Here is a 17,487-nt window from a genome sequence, read left to right as displayed (position 1 = left end):
TTAATTAACAAGCTTCCCATCTCCCGGCATCAAGTCTGCATTCTGCACAAACTTCTCCTTGCTGTAATGGAAGGAGATCAGATGCCCTTTGCCCCTCATGACAACAATGCCAAGTGGAGATGATATGTCCTGTTGTGTATTGCACTGGGAACTGATCTCAAAGCAAAATGAGGAGGAGAAGGCACATCTAGCAGATTATGATCCTTCTCTTTTTAGGGGCAAAAAACCCAGAGGAAGCAGCTGGCAGAAAGCAGGCCACTGGCAGCCAGTGCACACCAGTCACAAAGAATGGTCACAAAAATCTTGAGGAGTTTATCAAAATATAGAAACCTAGAAATTAATGAGCAGACAGGCTGCTTTAAAATGGGAAAACTGGGAGCACAGCCTGGCACAAAAGTCTGGTAAAGATCATCTAAACTATTGAATCTCTTCTTCAGGCATTGTAGGTGACTACGCAATACATCCAGAAAGCTCTCTGAAGTCTTTTCTTCACAATCTCACAGGCCATGGAACAGGCTGACCAACACATATGTCTTGGCTACCACACAGGTGAGGCAGGTAGTACCTTCCCATTTTCTTCCCTGACATTCGTTTGTGGAAGTAAAAAATGGCACCAAAAATGAATGAAACTCACTTTTTTGCTGCCCAAGACAAGGAATAGTGAATCTATGGTCCAAGGAGGAACTGGAGATGGCTGGAAGAAGCCCAAGGAGAGAAGAGATGAAAGTCACTCTGTCTCTAACATAAAAGCCTATAGACAAAGAAAAGAGAGAACATGTGTATTTCCAGCATTCCTGCAGACAGAGGAGAAAGGTGTATGTGGGATTTTCCCAGATGATAGCAGGAACCAGGTTATATCCAGCCCCACTGCCAGCATGACTGGCACAACATCTACCACCTAAGATCATAGAATCATAGAATGCTTAGAGTTGCAAGGGACCTTCAAAGGTCTTCTAGTCCAACCCCCCTGCAAGGAGCAGGGACATCTCCAACCCGATCAGGTTGCTCAGAGCCTCATCCAACCTGGCCTTGAACATTTCCAGGGATGGGGCATCCACCACCTCTCTGGGCAACCTGTTCCAGTGTTCTACAATGTTCATTGTAAAAATTTTTTTCCTAACATCCAATCTAAATCTGCCCCCCTCTATTTTAAAACCATTACCCCTCATCCTATCACAACAGGCTCTACTGAACAGCCTCTCTCCATCTTTCTTATAAGCCCCCTTTAGGTACTGGAAGACCACTCTAAGGTCTCCCTGGAGTCTCCTCTTCTGCAGGCTGAACAGCCCTAACTCTTTCAGCCTGGCCTCATAGGAAAGGTGCTCCAGCCTTCTGATCATCTTCGTGGCCTCCTCTGGACCTTCTCCGACTGGTCCATGTCCTTCTTGTGCTGGGGGCTCCAGAACTGGACACAGTACTCCAGGTGGGGTCTCACGAGAGCGGAGTAGAGGGGCAGAATCACCTCCTTCGACCTGCTGGCCACGCTCCTCTTGATGCAGCCGAGGATGTTGTTGGCTTTCTGGGCTGCAAGCACACATTGCCGGCTCATGTTGAGCTTCTCATCCACCAGCACTCCCAAGTCCTTCTCAGGGCTGCTCTCGATCCATTCTCGGCCCAGCCTGTATTTGTGCCTGGGATTGCCATGACCCAGGTGCAGGACCTTGCACTTGGCCTGGTTGAACTTCATGAGGTTGGCACGGGCCCACCTCTCCAGCCTGTCAAGGTCCCTCTGGATGGCATCTCTCTCTTCCAGCATGTCGACAGCACCGCACAGCTTGGTGTCATTGGCGAATTTGCTGAGGGTGCACTGTCCATGTCACCAACAAAGATGTTGAACAGGGCCAGGCCCAACATGGACCCCTGAGGGATGCCACTCGTGACCGGTCTCCACTTGGACATTGAGCTGTTGACCACCACTCTCTGAGTGCGGCCATCCAGCCAACTCCTTATCCACCGAGTGGTCTGTCTATCAAACCCATGCCTCTCCAGTTTAGAGAGAAGGATGTCGTGAGGGACAGTTTCTAAAGCTTTGCACAAGTCCAGGTAGATGATATCCGTTGCTCGTCCCTTATCCACCATGATCTTTACTATGACTTTGCATCAGTGCTACACTGGCATTGGCTCATGATATGGAACACAAATAGGAATTTAAAATAGATATTCAGTATTCGTGTGTGTATGTGTGTCTTCTGAACTGTGGTAACTAATCACAGAACGGGCAGCAGCTTCCCTGTCACTGAGAAATGTTAAACTGAGACCGCATCTAATTCTCCAGCTCAGCCTGAGTTAGGGGACTGTTTCAGAAATTCCTGAGTGAAGCTCTCTGTTCCGCTACACACAGATGGCAGATCATGAAGTTCCCTTCTGGCTTTAAAATGGTTTTGTGTAGTGAAGCCTAGGGGGTCTTCTCTTCTCTGCACTGCCCAGCAGCAAGGATCTCCCTTCATTTAGATATGTTTGGAAAATCATCCAGTACATGAAAGAAAAAAACACGATTTCAGTTTTCCAAAACATGCGGATTATATGGATAAAAGTAGCTATCTCCTATTCAAGTGTTCAAGAGGCAACAGAACCCCTACAGCCATGTAGGGGACACCACATAATATCTGGCACCACATAATAAAAAAAAAAAAAAAGTTTTTAAAATGAGGAATTATCTTTTGTTGTTGGAAGTCCTAGGAGAAGGCAATGGAGCACAATACATCTTTAATGCACCTTTATTTGGTTTATGTTAGGAAATCTCTTCAGCCAGAAACTATTTCAGTCTAAAACTACCCAATTGCTTGAATGCTAAGCACGTCCAAGTCTTGCCTGAACATAATGGAAATAAGGACATGAAAGTCCATCCTCCAAGCTCCTGTATTTTTGAACACCATAAGACAGAAGATAACTTCTGCAAACTCCAAATAAGTGTGTTGGCGAGATCGAAGATTGCTCTTTGTCTACCTCCTGACAGTCGCAAAGCCCTTTTGTGACTTCAGTATAAACCTGCACAGCTCTTTCCTAACAGCACGTTTGCCTCTTGTCTTGACACAATCCATATTTAAACACCAAAGCTGCCAGTTAGTGCAACATTGAATTGTGTGTCTGGAAGATAAATGGTTCTTTAAAAATAGAGAAAAATTGTATTTACAGTAGCAGTTACTGTATCATGACCATCAAATGAAGTTTTCAGATGTGATCTTTTTGATGAAATGCACAAAGATCACCTCTCAACTCTGTTCCATCACAATTCATGTTACAATACCCTTTAAAACAGTAGTAACAATAATCTATCTATGGTTTACACAATGCCTTCTTTCCTCTCCTAAAACTTAACTTCATCTGTCACTTTGAAGACACTAACCACCAGTTCGTTATTTGAATGCTTCTCTTGAATACCAAGTTTTGTAACAGTAACTTGTCCTTGCAAATTTGACATAAGCCCCAAATCATATTTGATCTTTGAGGATCATTTGGGTTGTTTTAGAAAAAAAAGCACTATTTGGTCTGGGAGCACAAAATGCAGTCTAAACTCTTTAACAGAGAAGAAGAGAGAGTTCCATATGGATTTTGGGAACCTCTTGTGTAGGCAGTAGATGTAGTGAATGCGACTTATTGGACCAAGGCATTCTTGTCACCAGGTCCGTTGCCTTCTTCTACATGAATATTACAGCTGGGCATGCCCAAAGCACCTGGCCACGTTCAGGCACAGTTGAGGGTTGGATACTATCCATTGCCAAAACCATTCTTTCCAGATCTGGATCTAGCCCGCTGTAACAAAGTGATGACCTGGAGATAGAGGTCTATCTAAAATCCCACACAGATATCATAGGGAAGCTGAGAGTATGTAGAAGGCGAAAGCAAAACAGTTTTGACAGTGTCCTTCCAAATTTCATAAATACATGAAAGAAAATGTACTTAGGTAGAGATCAGAGACAAGTGGAGAGCCTCGTTTCCCAGAATACTCTTTTCTTGGGACCTATGTAAAAATAGAAAACAGATTTGTGCACTGGTGGTATAACAGCATGTGGAATAAGGGAAAACAGAGTGAAGGTAAATACAGTGACAAAACACCTTCACAGGTACTTCAGATACATAGGCTTTGCTTGTAGTTCTAGCACTAACCATACTAGATAGTGGAGTCACTTGGCTGGTCTTTGACACGAGACAGAACATTTTCAACACAGTCTCTACTAAACCAGAGGTAGAAGAAAAAAACTAACAGTGAAAGCTATCTGTCATCTAAAAAAGTGACAGAAGTTACAGCGCACTGGCCCCAAATGACCCCAAATAAGATGACAATACTTAGGAGCCGGTGTCACAAGGTGAATGGAAATTAGTGGAAGAATCAAGGGCCATGAACTGAGAAGGAGACCTGGTGAATATGTCACTAGCAGGAAAACCTGCTAGAGATTCCCTCCTTCCCGGGTAAAAACGTTCAGAGATGGGAAGTGCTTTTGTAACTCTGCAAGATCACATCTCCCACCTGCATCATCCGGTGATTTCTGCATTGAAACAAATAACTTGCTGTTAAGCTAGAGCCTGCCTTTCAAAAAGACAGGCGGCTTTGACTTCCAGATTTTGAGCACAGAAAATCTACCACATCCCTTGGGAAGCTGCCATAGCAGCTAATTAATTTTGCTGTTAAAAAATATTTGCCGTAGTTCCAACTTGAATTTGTCTACATTGCTCGAAGGAAGGATCTTCGTCAAGACTGTTAGCAATTTCTGGTACTTATACTCTACCTTCATAAGATCTTCTTCAAACACTTGATAAATGTTAAAGAAACCTCACAACATCCCTGTGAGACACAAAAATGTAATTATCTTAGTACGTTACATGGATGAGAACAAAGGGAGAGAGGAATTAAAATTCTACTCAAGCAAAGCTAAGACGCGAATCAAGTGGGATTCCTGGGAAGAAAACCTGGCACCTCACTTCCCTGCTCCATGACACTGTCTACTGCATCCGTGCTTCAGAAACAGTCAAGTTTATGTGTCCTTCACAACTCAGAGACAAGCCCAAAGGGGATGATCTCCTCAGTGCTGAGCACTCTCAGCTCCAGGAAGAACTGAGGGCATCAAAGAGCAAGCAGGATCGGTCCTTCTTTGTTCTGTACTTACCAGCTTGCACTGGTCCATGCAGGAACACATTTTGCCCTGTGTTGTAAAGTTAACACAAGACTTTTTAGTGGAGAGCCAGGCCTCTCGTCCCCAAATACAGCAAGGAATAGAGAAGTTGCTTTAGAAATACTGGAAATTTCCAAGATATGTCAGTCAGGTATGTAATTCCCTCAAGTCCCTTAACAAAACCCTCACCTCTACTCTTTATTAACCACTCAGTCAGTGACTGGTACTTTATGTCTCCACAAGCATTTTCTCCACTGCTTAGCCACCAATGTCACCAGCTCTTCTCAAATGGGATTATATGACATGGTTGGCTTGATGACCTAGAAGGTCCCTTCCAGCCTTATGTTTTAGTAGAATATTAATGACTCTGCTAATTTAGAGCTGTCTGACCTCCACTCTGCACAGCCACAAGCAAGATGATCTCTCTCTCATTATAGCTGTCGTGTTCTCAAATAACCTCTTTATGTAAAATGCATGCACAGTTTTCTTCTTCTCCTTGCAATACACTGATTTCTCCCTACCCAAGAACAGACCGTTACCATTCAAATTATCTTCTCTATAACTGCCTGGAAATAATTTTGGAGGATATTTCCTTTTTATTCCCAGCAACCAAACTAAGTATTTACCTATGAAATAAACAGAGTTCTTAGTCTGAAATAGTTTAACTTAAAATCTGTAAGGAATCTAATGTTCTGCATTTATGTCATATATTGCCACTGCTAACTAAGGCAAGATGATGAGTTAAGTCAGAGAAGCCAAGGCGGCCATTTCTGTTCCCTCAAGCATGGTCCCTACTTGCCCTCAAGACTACACCTGTCTACCTGCCACTTTGGAAGCTCAAAAGCTCAGCCAAATATGCCTTTTAGGGAATGCCTGACACTTTTATGCAGCAGAAACATCAGCAAATCACCTGGAGATCTCCTGCCACCACTCAAATGAGTGTCCAGGAGGGTGGAAGGGGGTGAGATGTGGGGCACATCATATTAACGCTGGTCCAGTGCCACCCCTTCAGAGCAACGCAGATACACCAAGGCTTTTTCATTCACTCAGAGGAGTTTGGAACAGACCCACAGACTTTCTGCCCCCTAATAGTCTCCTTAGGGTTGTCTAAGAGCCTAAGTGATGGAGCAATCCCATATCATGCACCGTACAACCATGTAAAAAGTCTTCACTTTATCTAAAGATATTGTAGGAAATGCGTATACAGAATTCTGTTATATAGGAGGTAGTAATGATAATAAAAGTAATAGATTTTTTGCAGTCTTCTCATAGATTTTAGGAATATAAATTTTATAGATTCAGGCGTTTAGCCAAAGTTAGTCCTAAAAGAGATACCAGGGGGAAAGGAATCGAAGACATGAGTGTAGAAGGAAAAAAACTATCACCTCTACCACACAGCAATATCAGATTGATTCATATTTCAAAATAGACTGAAAGTTAAATTGAGTCTGACCAAGGACAACAACTATTTGCAACGACACAACATACCGTAAATCTTATGTCAGAAACTGGACAACAGGCAATTTCTTCCCTGGAGCAGTGTTTTGCTGGCACTAGGCTCATGTTCATGCTGAGATTCCCACGTGCAAGTAAAAAACCACCCTCACTTCCTTGTAACTTAATATCTGAAACTTTGGGAAGATTTACCCCTACTAGGCTGGCCATCTGTTAGCCTTCCTCAGCCTCTTCAAACTTCTAAAGAGATCAGTAATTTTCCTCCTTGTCTGTCAGTTTTACAGAAATAAAATGCCTTTGCATTTCTGTCATGAAATGTTTCTATTACATTACTTTCTTCGCTGCATTTAATGATTAATATTCTCATTAAAACTTCTTTTACAGGCAGTTCTTTGGCATATTCTGAATTTTTTGGAGCTCATTCCTTAAACGTCTCCAGTTCCAAGCTCATGTCTAGTCAAAATCTGCTGCTTGCCAATAGTCTACAACACATAAAGTCTTATACACACCCAGAAATTTTACAGCTCAGAGGGAAATCCAAAAGGAAACCCAACAGGGAAGCCACAAGTCCTGATAGATAGTACTCTACAATGTGCATAAATCCTTCTCCCAACCCAGGATGAAACTCTTTGCTAAAGAGGAGACAGACGGATTTTTAAAAGAATAAATTCAGAATATTAAAAAAAAAAATCAAGATATAAACAAAGAAGGAAAGATCTTGGAAGGATAGTCCTTGTTTTCTTGGAATGGTGGAAGCCTGGGCCCTTTCTGTGCTAAGGCAGTTAGACCAAGGTTGGACAGGTAAGAACTGGACTAATAGAGACGAACAAGTCAGTTAAGTGAAAGATCTTTTTCATTTCTTACCAACCATGATCAAAGGAACAAAAGCCACTAAAGAACAGGGATCATTTTTAGGGAAAGATCTGCTTATCAACAGGGAAGTATCAAGCACAATATTTTGTATAAGTGAAATATTTGGCATGTCCTGCAGCGATCAATGCCAGAGCTTTGGAGAGAACGGTAGCAATAGACTATAATTAGCTACGATAACTCCTTACAATAACAAGTATATTCTGGTTTGAATTATTCATGAACTACTGTGTTATTTATGGCAATTCCAGCCTTTCTTCTCCTCTGGTAAAGTGGGGTGTTTCGGTTTTGGATATTTCTTATTTGATTTGGCCAGACACTATGTTTTAATTACTAAGCACAGGAATACATAGATAAATAAGCTTCAAGAAAAGGGAAAAAAAAAAAAGGAAGTTTTCAGGAAGAATCAAATTGTCGCGCACAGTGGGGCATGAGGAGGGGGCAACAGGATGTGAATTTCTGTGTTCTTCACCAGTTACATATCTTTCTGACAATACAGTATACGGACCGCCTAATTGGAAGCAAGAAGGGACTGGTTTTTAGGGAAGGACCAGGCTCCTCAGCTTTCTGAGCACGATTTCTCACCAAGCAGATGGAGAGTTTCAGCTTTCCCTCAAGGTTTCCCTGAATGAAGTACCCAGGAAGCGCTTGGCCAATGTTCTGCATCTGACTGATGTCTCTGCTCCTAGCAAATTGACCCAACGGCTGGGATTTTTTTGCCTATTTATCTCAAGAGATGCATTGTTTAGTTAAGTTCCAGCTAGCAAAAGCGATGGGGGAGGTATTATGCATTAAAAATTAATTTACATTGGCAGCCCAAGATAATGAAGTCTTTTATTCACAGGACAAGTACAGCCAGGCACTTAGAGGGCTGCTGCTTCTTTTTACTGATGCTCCGTCTTTCATCCTTGCCTTTAGGAGACTAATTATGGGGATAAGGTGTGGTCTCTGCCCTACTGCAAGGAGCACTACTTGCCTTTTGGCTATAAAAGTATCTGTCCTCCAGAAGCAAGCTTCTGATCCAGCAAAACGGGGAAATAACTTCACTCCTTTTCAAAATCAGTGTGTTATGCTTATGATCAAACCAAAGCAGCTTGCACACCTGGTCTGAAGAAGATTGATGTTCATAGCAAAACCTCCTTCCTCCTATCCAATCACCATCGTTATTTTGGGGAATCTAAGACCAAGAAACACACAAATTTATTTCTCCAGGTAGTGCTCCAGCAAGAAAAAACTTTCACTTCCTAACAACAAAAGGGTATTTTTTTTCCATGCAAGATCTTGAACCTCTATTTCAAAGGTTTTCTGTACCCAGATTTCACAAGACACTTGCCCTTCATAGTAACTTCCACACTGTGAAAGTTGTGCTGAACTGAAATACTTACTTTCCAAGAGATGAAGCAGTCCCCACTTTGCATAACAGGTTGGAAATACTGTGTCTTACCCCATCCTGCCTGAAGGAAGGCTGCTACGTATCTCCCAGAAGGGAATGAAAGTAGTCTAACATTCATATACTGTACAAAAGCCAACATGCACACACATATGCATGCACACATACACACACTCTTTACACGTTGCCATTTACCCAGAACAGAGGAAGGGCAGTGATGCTAACACTGGTACCCCAAGAATACCAATTGGGTATTGGGCACTTTAGAGTCAAGTAACACAAAAAGATATTTGGCTTTGAGGTCTGACAGCTTCATAAGTGACCTCTGTGTGCCCCAGAGAGTGGGAGAAGATGGACATCATGTTCTATTACCAAAAACTGCACCTTGGTTTTAGGATGCTTTCAGAAAACAGCTTTCTGGTTGTGTAATACTGTCCTGAGACTTGACACCTTTGGTGGAAAAAAAACATCCCTTAAGGGGTACTTCCAGGCTTTCCTGAAATTTAAGTTGTTTGACTCATAAAATGAGACAGAAAGATGACATTCTGGGAGAGCGGGAGGGGGAATAAATCACAAGACCGCACATTTAGGAGGAGAACCCTGTTCTCACCCATGCAGAGGACGCGTGAATCACTGCTGAACGGTCTGCTGAGCTGACTGTGCATCTTTCACTCCAACTGCTGCATTCCTCCATCAGCAGCAACTGGGGCAGAGGACACATTCAATAGCTACTGAATATAATTAAGTCTAATTGCAAAGTTAATTGTTGAGGAGGGGGGCGGGGGGAGAAAAACAAACAGCATGAAGCTAAGTGAGGATATCACTTAGTGCTCTGACATCCCCAGTACAAAGCTGAAATTCAGCTTCCCTGCCCCATACTAACTGCATCCTCCTGTGTATGCAGGTGTCTATCACTCCTCCCTTCTCTGACCCAACACCAATGACTGCCAAACCCCTCTCTCCCAAGGAAAGGACTCAGCCCCATTAGCAGCTAAGCAGCAAACTGAAAATACCTCAGCAGCATTCACCTGAAAACCTGTTCAGAGTGGGACTCAAGGAGAACGGGGACACCTCGGTACTAGGAGGAAATGATCTGACTGCATCACAAGTCTGACTGTTTGTGGGTTGTATTCCCAGCTTTTGTTCATTGCTGTAGAAACATTGACTAGGACAGAGGTACAGCTGCCAAGATATTTCTTAGATGCTGCTTCATTCAGAAATCAAGCTTGAAGTCTTCCAAAACCTGACCTACTATGACATTTCAAGGCCTTCAGTCTGAAGGAAAGTCCCTGGGTATATATGTTAAAAGTAGCATGGAGTAGGTTTGGAGACTTATGAAGGAATCAGAAAATTCAAGTTTACTATCGCTGTTGTCAGGCAGAGGGAAGGGATGTCCATCCTTGTGCTTCAGTGCTTAAGTCAACATACAACTTCTAGAGATTGAGATGGAATCTGTTGTCTGTCTGTGAAGAGATTGATTGTGGCCACTGTCAGAGGTGGGATGCCAGCCCACCTGGACCTTTTCAGGGTCCCAGCCTGGGCTTTGGGAGTTGAAAGGGTACGGTGCATGCAGCTCACTTTTTCGTAGTGAACAGACCCTGGGAGCACTGGGCTACACTGAAAGGAGCTGTGCCAGGCAGGGGATGCTGGGAATAAAGGGGTCTGTGATATGACAGCACAGAGTGAAAGATTGCACTGCATAAACATCCCCAGACAGTCACTCTTCTCTGATGCAACATTAAATATCAATTTGCGATTGGAGTGAATTTCCTGTTTATACAGGGGAATTCCTTCTCCGCTTGATGTTTCACACAATTATGGTGTTTCCCAATGCAAACAGCCACAAAGGGAGGAGAGAGAAAGACGCACATTGGCCATATATTTTCAAAAAACCCAGGAGAGATGAAGGACCAGACCCCTGGAAGACAGAACACTGGAACAAGTTGCCCACAGAGGTGGTGGATGCCCCATCCATGGAAACGTCCAAGGCCAGGTTGGATGAGGCTCTGAGCAACCTGATCTGGTTGGAGATATCCCTGCTCCTGGGGATGGATGACCTTTGAGAGTCCCTTCCAACCCAAACCATTCTATGATTCTAAGATGCACATCAGTCAGATTCTTCCTGTGTTTGAGGTATACAGCATCTCACTTGTGCTGCGCGTAGACTTGCATGTGTCTGCGCGCACATGTAGGATGCTAACAACTGCTGTAATTGCCTTGCGACAAAGGGCTGGTCTTGCCTGTCCTCTGGGTTGTCATAGAAGTAGCACCACAGGGACCTCCCTGGAGACATACCTACACATATGCACACCCCAAAACAGATCTTTCCAAGTGCTCCTCTTTGCAACAACTACAACAGACCCCAAAACATATAGTCATCTCCAAATACATTTTTTGACCACAGCTCTGTCACTCAGCTCAAAGATAACAGAAGAAGAAGTGCAGAGCAAGATGTCCTCCACCAAGGGGAAGCAAACCAACCCATTTTTGCTTATAACATACAAGTAACAGTCACAAGATTGTTGTACCAGCAACAAGGATGCCAGGGATTTGTGTTGGGAAACTTGTAAAAAAGCCAGGCGATTTAGTTGGGGAGGAGAGTTCTTTTGCTCCCCCCTAGCTGTTATTTTTTCTGTCGTTTTAGTATAATCTCTGAGGAAGCAGAGAGGGGATGAAGGAAATCCAGCTGTTGCCATGGCAGCCTCTAGCTGGCCATCTCCCACATCACTCGAGTTGTACAGTGCTGTTTCCCTCCAGTGCCAGCTCCTGGTTTCAGAGCAGAGGAGTTTTCCTACTGGGGATGGCAGGGAGGGAGTGTGTGTGCAAAGCAGTGAAGAGGAGGGACCAGCAATCACCATAGGATGGGAAGAACCGGCCTGGGAGAAGGAAGGATTGCATGAGAGTAGGTGAGGATAGACCATCAGTAGTGAAGCTGAATGCAATGATGGAAGTGAAACATTTAAAGGCAAAAATAGAATTACTTAGTGGAAAACATGGACAAAGACGGAGGTATGCTCATCACCTAGAAACTTGTCTAATTTGTGCTAACACTTGCCTGAAACTGGAGGATCTTCCCCTTTACAAAAAAAAACTTTTAAAAATATTCCACTACTTACCCACTAAACCCATCTCTGGCTTCTGCCGCAAATAGCAGCATCGCTTTCTGAGTTCAGGCTCCAAGTCTAGTCTCCGTCACATTTAGATCTTAATGCAGCCCAGACATTAAAAATTCATGTCCTGGCAGTTCCCATTTTCACAAGGATCTGTTTGAACTAATGACGTTGCCTCAGCAAGCACTTCATAAGTTAATCATATGCTATTGCTTCTCACTTTTACAAAGATGGAACCAGAGAAGCCTTGCTCGTAAAGTTTCAGCGTTAACATCTCTCCTTGAAGACAATCTTCCCTGCCTCCACAGGAGTTAACTAGCTACTTGCTAAACTCTTCAGGTGGTAAATGTGAGGAGCTCATAGGAGCGTTCCTGGGGACCAAGAGACAAAGGCTAGCGAGGAAGCTTCTACCACCCTTAGTACAAAAAGGAAAAACACACTTGAAGGACTGGAAAGTTAAAATTCGTGGCCTCCTCTACAGCTGGCATTATGCAGCTATGGATGGTCCACTAACAACTTGCCCCATCCACCACAGGAAGCCCTCAAAAAACCTAGGCTTCCTCTGAAGAAAACCAACACAAGCTACAGAACTACAATGCACCACATTAAGAAAGCAAGAAGAATGACGAGACATTTAAAAATTCTAGGGCTGGGCCACAGCAACTACTTTTTTTTTAGCTGAAAATGCCTTGATGGTCCTAAACGGATCACATTTAACACTACTAAGAAAAACTTGACCTGATGGACAGTGTTCGTCTGTACAAGGGCAAGACTGACCAAGCAGGCACCTGAGAAACCTTCCGATACCAGTTCGAGAATCGACAGCCCAGCCCACAACCAATCTCCAAAGCTCCAGCTCATTCATTTTTAACTACAGCGGGGGCTTTTGAACACAGTAATAAAGGCAATCACTTAAGAGATTGAATGAATTTGAATCCAGTGGAAAGATGAGCAATGTCCTCCTTTTGCACAGGGTCATCTTTGCATGTATGTAACAGGAGGAGAAAGCATCTGTCCAAGAGTCAGGAACATTGAAATGGGAAAGGACTTGCCAATCCTATTTAATATGTTCTTCCAGTCCAGGGAAAGATTTATTTCATCCTGTCTAAACAATTCAGATAATGGGTCCTCCTTAAAAAGCCCGTTGCATCCTCCCTTATTTTTCACTGTCAGTAGCAAGCCTTCTTCAACCTCCTGAAGAAGCTTACAGATCCATCCTGTCCTTGGACGTTAGAAACCTTTTCCATTAGCTATTTCATTCTTCCTCTTGCTTCCCAGTCTCAGCATGTTTTCCCTTCACAGTGACGGTTTTGTTCAAGCTCTGGTGTCTAGTGGCCCCAGTATAGACACGGGTAGGTACTTGTGTATCCTGTTCTCAGGCTGAGGCTGAGATCAAGGTGCACAAAGGATATCAGGCAGTCTAAGCAGGTTACACAGCTTCCTCACAGACACGACAGGGCACAGGGTTTATTTACCTTTTTATTTATCGTGAAAATGAAATGGTACCCCCTCTTTTCCTCCCAAATTCAAGTTCCAAATGAAGCCTTCAGTCCCCTGATCCCCTCTCCCCTCCTCCTCCACCCTGGGTTGCCACTTTCCACCAAACTTTAGGCATGATGTTCTCTAGGATATTTTTTTTTCCTTTAACCTAATACCAAAGCTACAGATCTTGCCACACTGGGATCCTTTTTTTTTATTGCCACTCTAACCCTTGCATCTCTTTACTCCTCCTGAGCATCATCCGGCTACCTCTCCTTTTGTCTAAACTGCATCTCTCTCTGCAGAGAGCAGCAACTTGCAGTATCCTCATTCAGCTGGAGGTCTCCAGCATAGGAAATTAGCACCACCAATTATTCTAATACCCCTAAGCCCTTCTAATCCCACTGATGCTCTGTTTTAGTATGCTCAAGCCGAAGGCAATCTATTCATTGTTTCTTCAGCTCAGCAATGAGCATGGGGCTTAGGAGGAACAGAGCAGCTCGCTTCTGTCTTCCTGGGCTTGTTATTGCATATCTTTTGTCTTTGCAGTCACGAAAGGCCACTGATGAGTGTAATCACAGGGAAAAGCTCAGATCAGAGAAGAGTCCGCAGTCAGAGTGTGAAGAAGTGGGTCAGAGATTCGTTTAAATCGATAGCCACAAACAGTAACTGCATAAATCTAAAACTATACCAACATAGGGATGTGTGGTGTGACTTTAGAGGCAAAAATAAATATTATCAGTGATAAAAGTGGATAGAGATGCTATGCAATTAGAGGTGTTTCTGAATGGCTATTCAGGAATTAGATGCTCCCCTAAATGCAGGAAGGAAGTCTTTCTCTTCACATCAGTTGTTGAAAGCACTAGAACAACCCTACTACCTGCATTAGGACAGGAGAGACAGTTGATTTTGATTCTCCACCTCTCTGAGCATGAGGCAGAGCCAGATTGAATGCCCAATTCATTCTAAACTGACTGGGGAGGATTAAAAAAAAAATATTTGAAAAGGAGATAAATAGCATTTAGCTTGCATGTGTTGGGCAGGAAGGTCCACAACAGCCATCACAAAAGAGGATTTATGTCAGAAGGGATAAACTATTCAGACTTCAGTGCAGAGCATCCCAGTGACTCCCAGGTGAGGAGAATGGGACATTGTCTGGCCTGGCAGCATTAGGAATTCCAGCCCTCCATGACGTTTGTCCTCTCCTTGCCTTTTGGAGGCAGGTGCAGTCACAGCTCCTCTCCCCCAGGATGGTTACGTGCTGGTACGTCCTCTGCTGTGCCAGAGGTCAAGATCTGTAATTTTCCATTACTGTTACTTATCAAATGTCAGCATTCTGGCAACCTTCAAAAGCGTTTGTTCCCCTTGTCACCACTGGGATCTAAAAAAGCTCTCTTCCTCATTCCCTGTTCAGAATTTACATGAGGGACTCAAACCTTAAGAGATCTCTAAGCAAAAAGGGAAGTATCAAATCTCTTGTCTGTGTCAACCCTTGTTCTCCATCCTGTCTGGCACCTTTTTCCATTCTTCATCCAGAACACCTACTTCTTGCAAGTGGTTGATAATGAAGAAATTTCTTTTGATGTTCTAAAGGATCCTCAGCATCCTTGGAGGCCTTAAAGTATGTAAATTACCATGGCAGTAGACACAAGAGATTTGGAGCTGCTTTCAGAGATCTAGGCATACATCAGCTTAAAAAGGATCCCCTCTCTGCAGAGAGAACGAGGAGACGTGGTACATCCTAAAGAAAAATGACGCATCAAGGAGTCCTTATTGGTAGACAAACTCAGTGACATAACTTGATGATTTCTATGTTGGGGAAGTCCTTGGTGGCTTTGGTATTTAGTCTGCAGAGTTTCCAAGGCATGCACATGCTTATGATATTTTTAGAGAGGATGTGTGACCACATGCTTATCAGTGCTTTACTTAGATGTCCATTGAGTGTGTGCAGAGCTATATTCATGCAAGCCTGGATAAGAGACAATCAGTCTGTAACTCCATGGAGAGGATGTATTAGTCCACCTTCACACAACAGGTGGACAAAGTGTGGCCTATATTTGTCCTCCAGAATTACCTGAGCACTTAAAACAACAGAGGCCACAAACATTAACAGCAACTCAGAGCTATGGGAACTCCAGCTGTGGCTTCTTCCTCATTTTGGCCACCCGTAGGAAAATGATTAAGTGAAAGGAGAAGTGAGAGGGATGTGCAAAATGGACAGTAATAAGTTGTTATAAATTCCCAAGTCACCTCTTCTCCTCAGACTTTCAGGCAGAGGTCAACACTGTTCATAAAGAGAGACAAAGAGATAAAATTAGAGTTGGCCAGTGATAACCTTGAGTTATCCTTCCAGATAGCTTGAGTTAGTGGAGAGTCTTGCCTTGGAAAGAGTTTACTGATCAAAATGTAATTCTTAAATTCCCTGGCTCAGCTTTGATGCTTGCTATAAAACACCTTTCACAAGCGTGGGAGCTGGAAGACTTGGAGCAAGAGCACATTACCATCTGATGAAAGATGAGGTAACTAATCTTCTCCATCTGGATTTTCTTTCCTGACCACAGATGCTTTATATGGAATTCTTGTGATTTTGCTTATGTGGGGTGTGGAAATCTTTATTTATGTGAGGAGGGAAGAAACGGTGCCTTATCATCCAGGCAAATAAGATCAAAATCTAAAAAAATATTTTAACGTTTATCTGCTTTTCCTAACCTAGTAGAGAAATGCTAAGTACCACAAATGCACATGGAACATCCAGAGGAACATCCAGAACTTCAACCTCTCTGGCTGATACTCCAGGGAATTAGAAGGGTAGTTATTTAAGATGGATAGATGGAAAATCTTTCATAAGAGTAAGGAGCCAGTGGAACTCACCTGTTCAGGTCATGGGAGGAAAAGATACAAAGTCATTCTTCACACTCTGATTGGCCATTAATGACAAATAGTAGTTAGTAATGTAAGTAACCTTTAAGCAGTGCTTTTAATCTTCACACATTCAGCTTTAGTAGTAAGGCTGTTTAGGATAGCAGTAAGGCTATTTAAGATAAAAGCATCTAGCATTTAATCTTTGAGCTTTAGGTAATGGAAATGAAAATGATAATAAAATTTTTACCAAGGCCTGTTGTGATAGAACAAGGGGTAATGGTTTTAAACTAGAAGGAGATAGATTTAGATAAGACATAAGGAAGACATTTTTTACGATGAGAGTGGTGGAACAGGAACACTGGAACAAGTTGCCCAGAGAGGTGCTGGATGTCCCATCCCTGGAAACATTCAAGGCCAGGTTGGCTGAGGCTCTGAGCAACCTGATCTGGTTGGAGATGTCCCTGCTCCTTGCAGGGGTGTTGGACTGGATGACCTTTAAAGGTCCCTTCCAACACAAACTATTCTGTGATTCTCTGATTCTATGAAAAGTCATTGTAGAGAAAGAGATTCTCAATTTCCAGGTACCGGAAAAATCAAAAGTGCAGCGACTTGCATGGCAAACACTGTTGCCATTCCAGCAGCTATGCAGCTTGTGCCTTGCTACACATTTGTTTTTATTTTTTTTTAATTCAAGAAGTTTTTCTCCTATCCCATCTTCAGAAATTGATTCTCATGCAGCCTTCAACAACATGTTCTGTAAATCTTCCAAATTCCTTATTATGCCAGCCATTCACCTCTGACCACCATCTGATATTTTTTCTAATCAATTTCTTTCCACAGATGGAGAATCTCCAGATTTCATAAATCTGGTGAGCCTGGGTTGGGGGTAGGAGGAGGTATAGGCAACAAATTTGTGGCTGTGAGAGTAGTATACTGATTCTTGTTTTCCTGCTTTGCCGCTGATATCTTATATTGTTGATTGCTCATTAATACTTTGACTATTAGTGAAACATTTTGAAAAATGTTAATCGTCAAAAGAGCTGTAGGTCAGTTATTTCATTTCACAAGAAGTCTGTTTGCCTCCCTCTGGCGACAAGAACTTGGGTAGAGGCTGAGGTATCTCAACCTCTCAACAGCTCAGGAGGTCATGATGGAGGAGTAAGGCCCTCAAGACAGCAGTTAACAGTTTACTTCTCCATAGTGAACTTCT

The sequence above is a fragment of the Chlamydotis macqueenii genome, chromosome 2 (assembly GCF_036417535.1).
Source record: "Chlamydotis macqueenii isolate bChlMac1 chromosome 2, bChlMac1.mat, whole genome shotgun sequence".
NCBI lineage: Eukaryota > Metazoa > Chordata > Aves > Otidiformes > Otididae > Chlamydotis > Chlamydotis macqueenii.
This window is presented reverse-complemented; position numbering follows the sequence as displayed.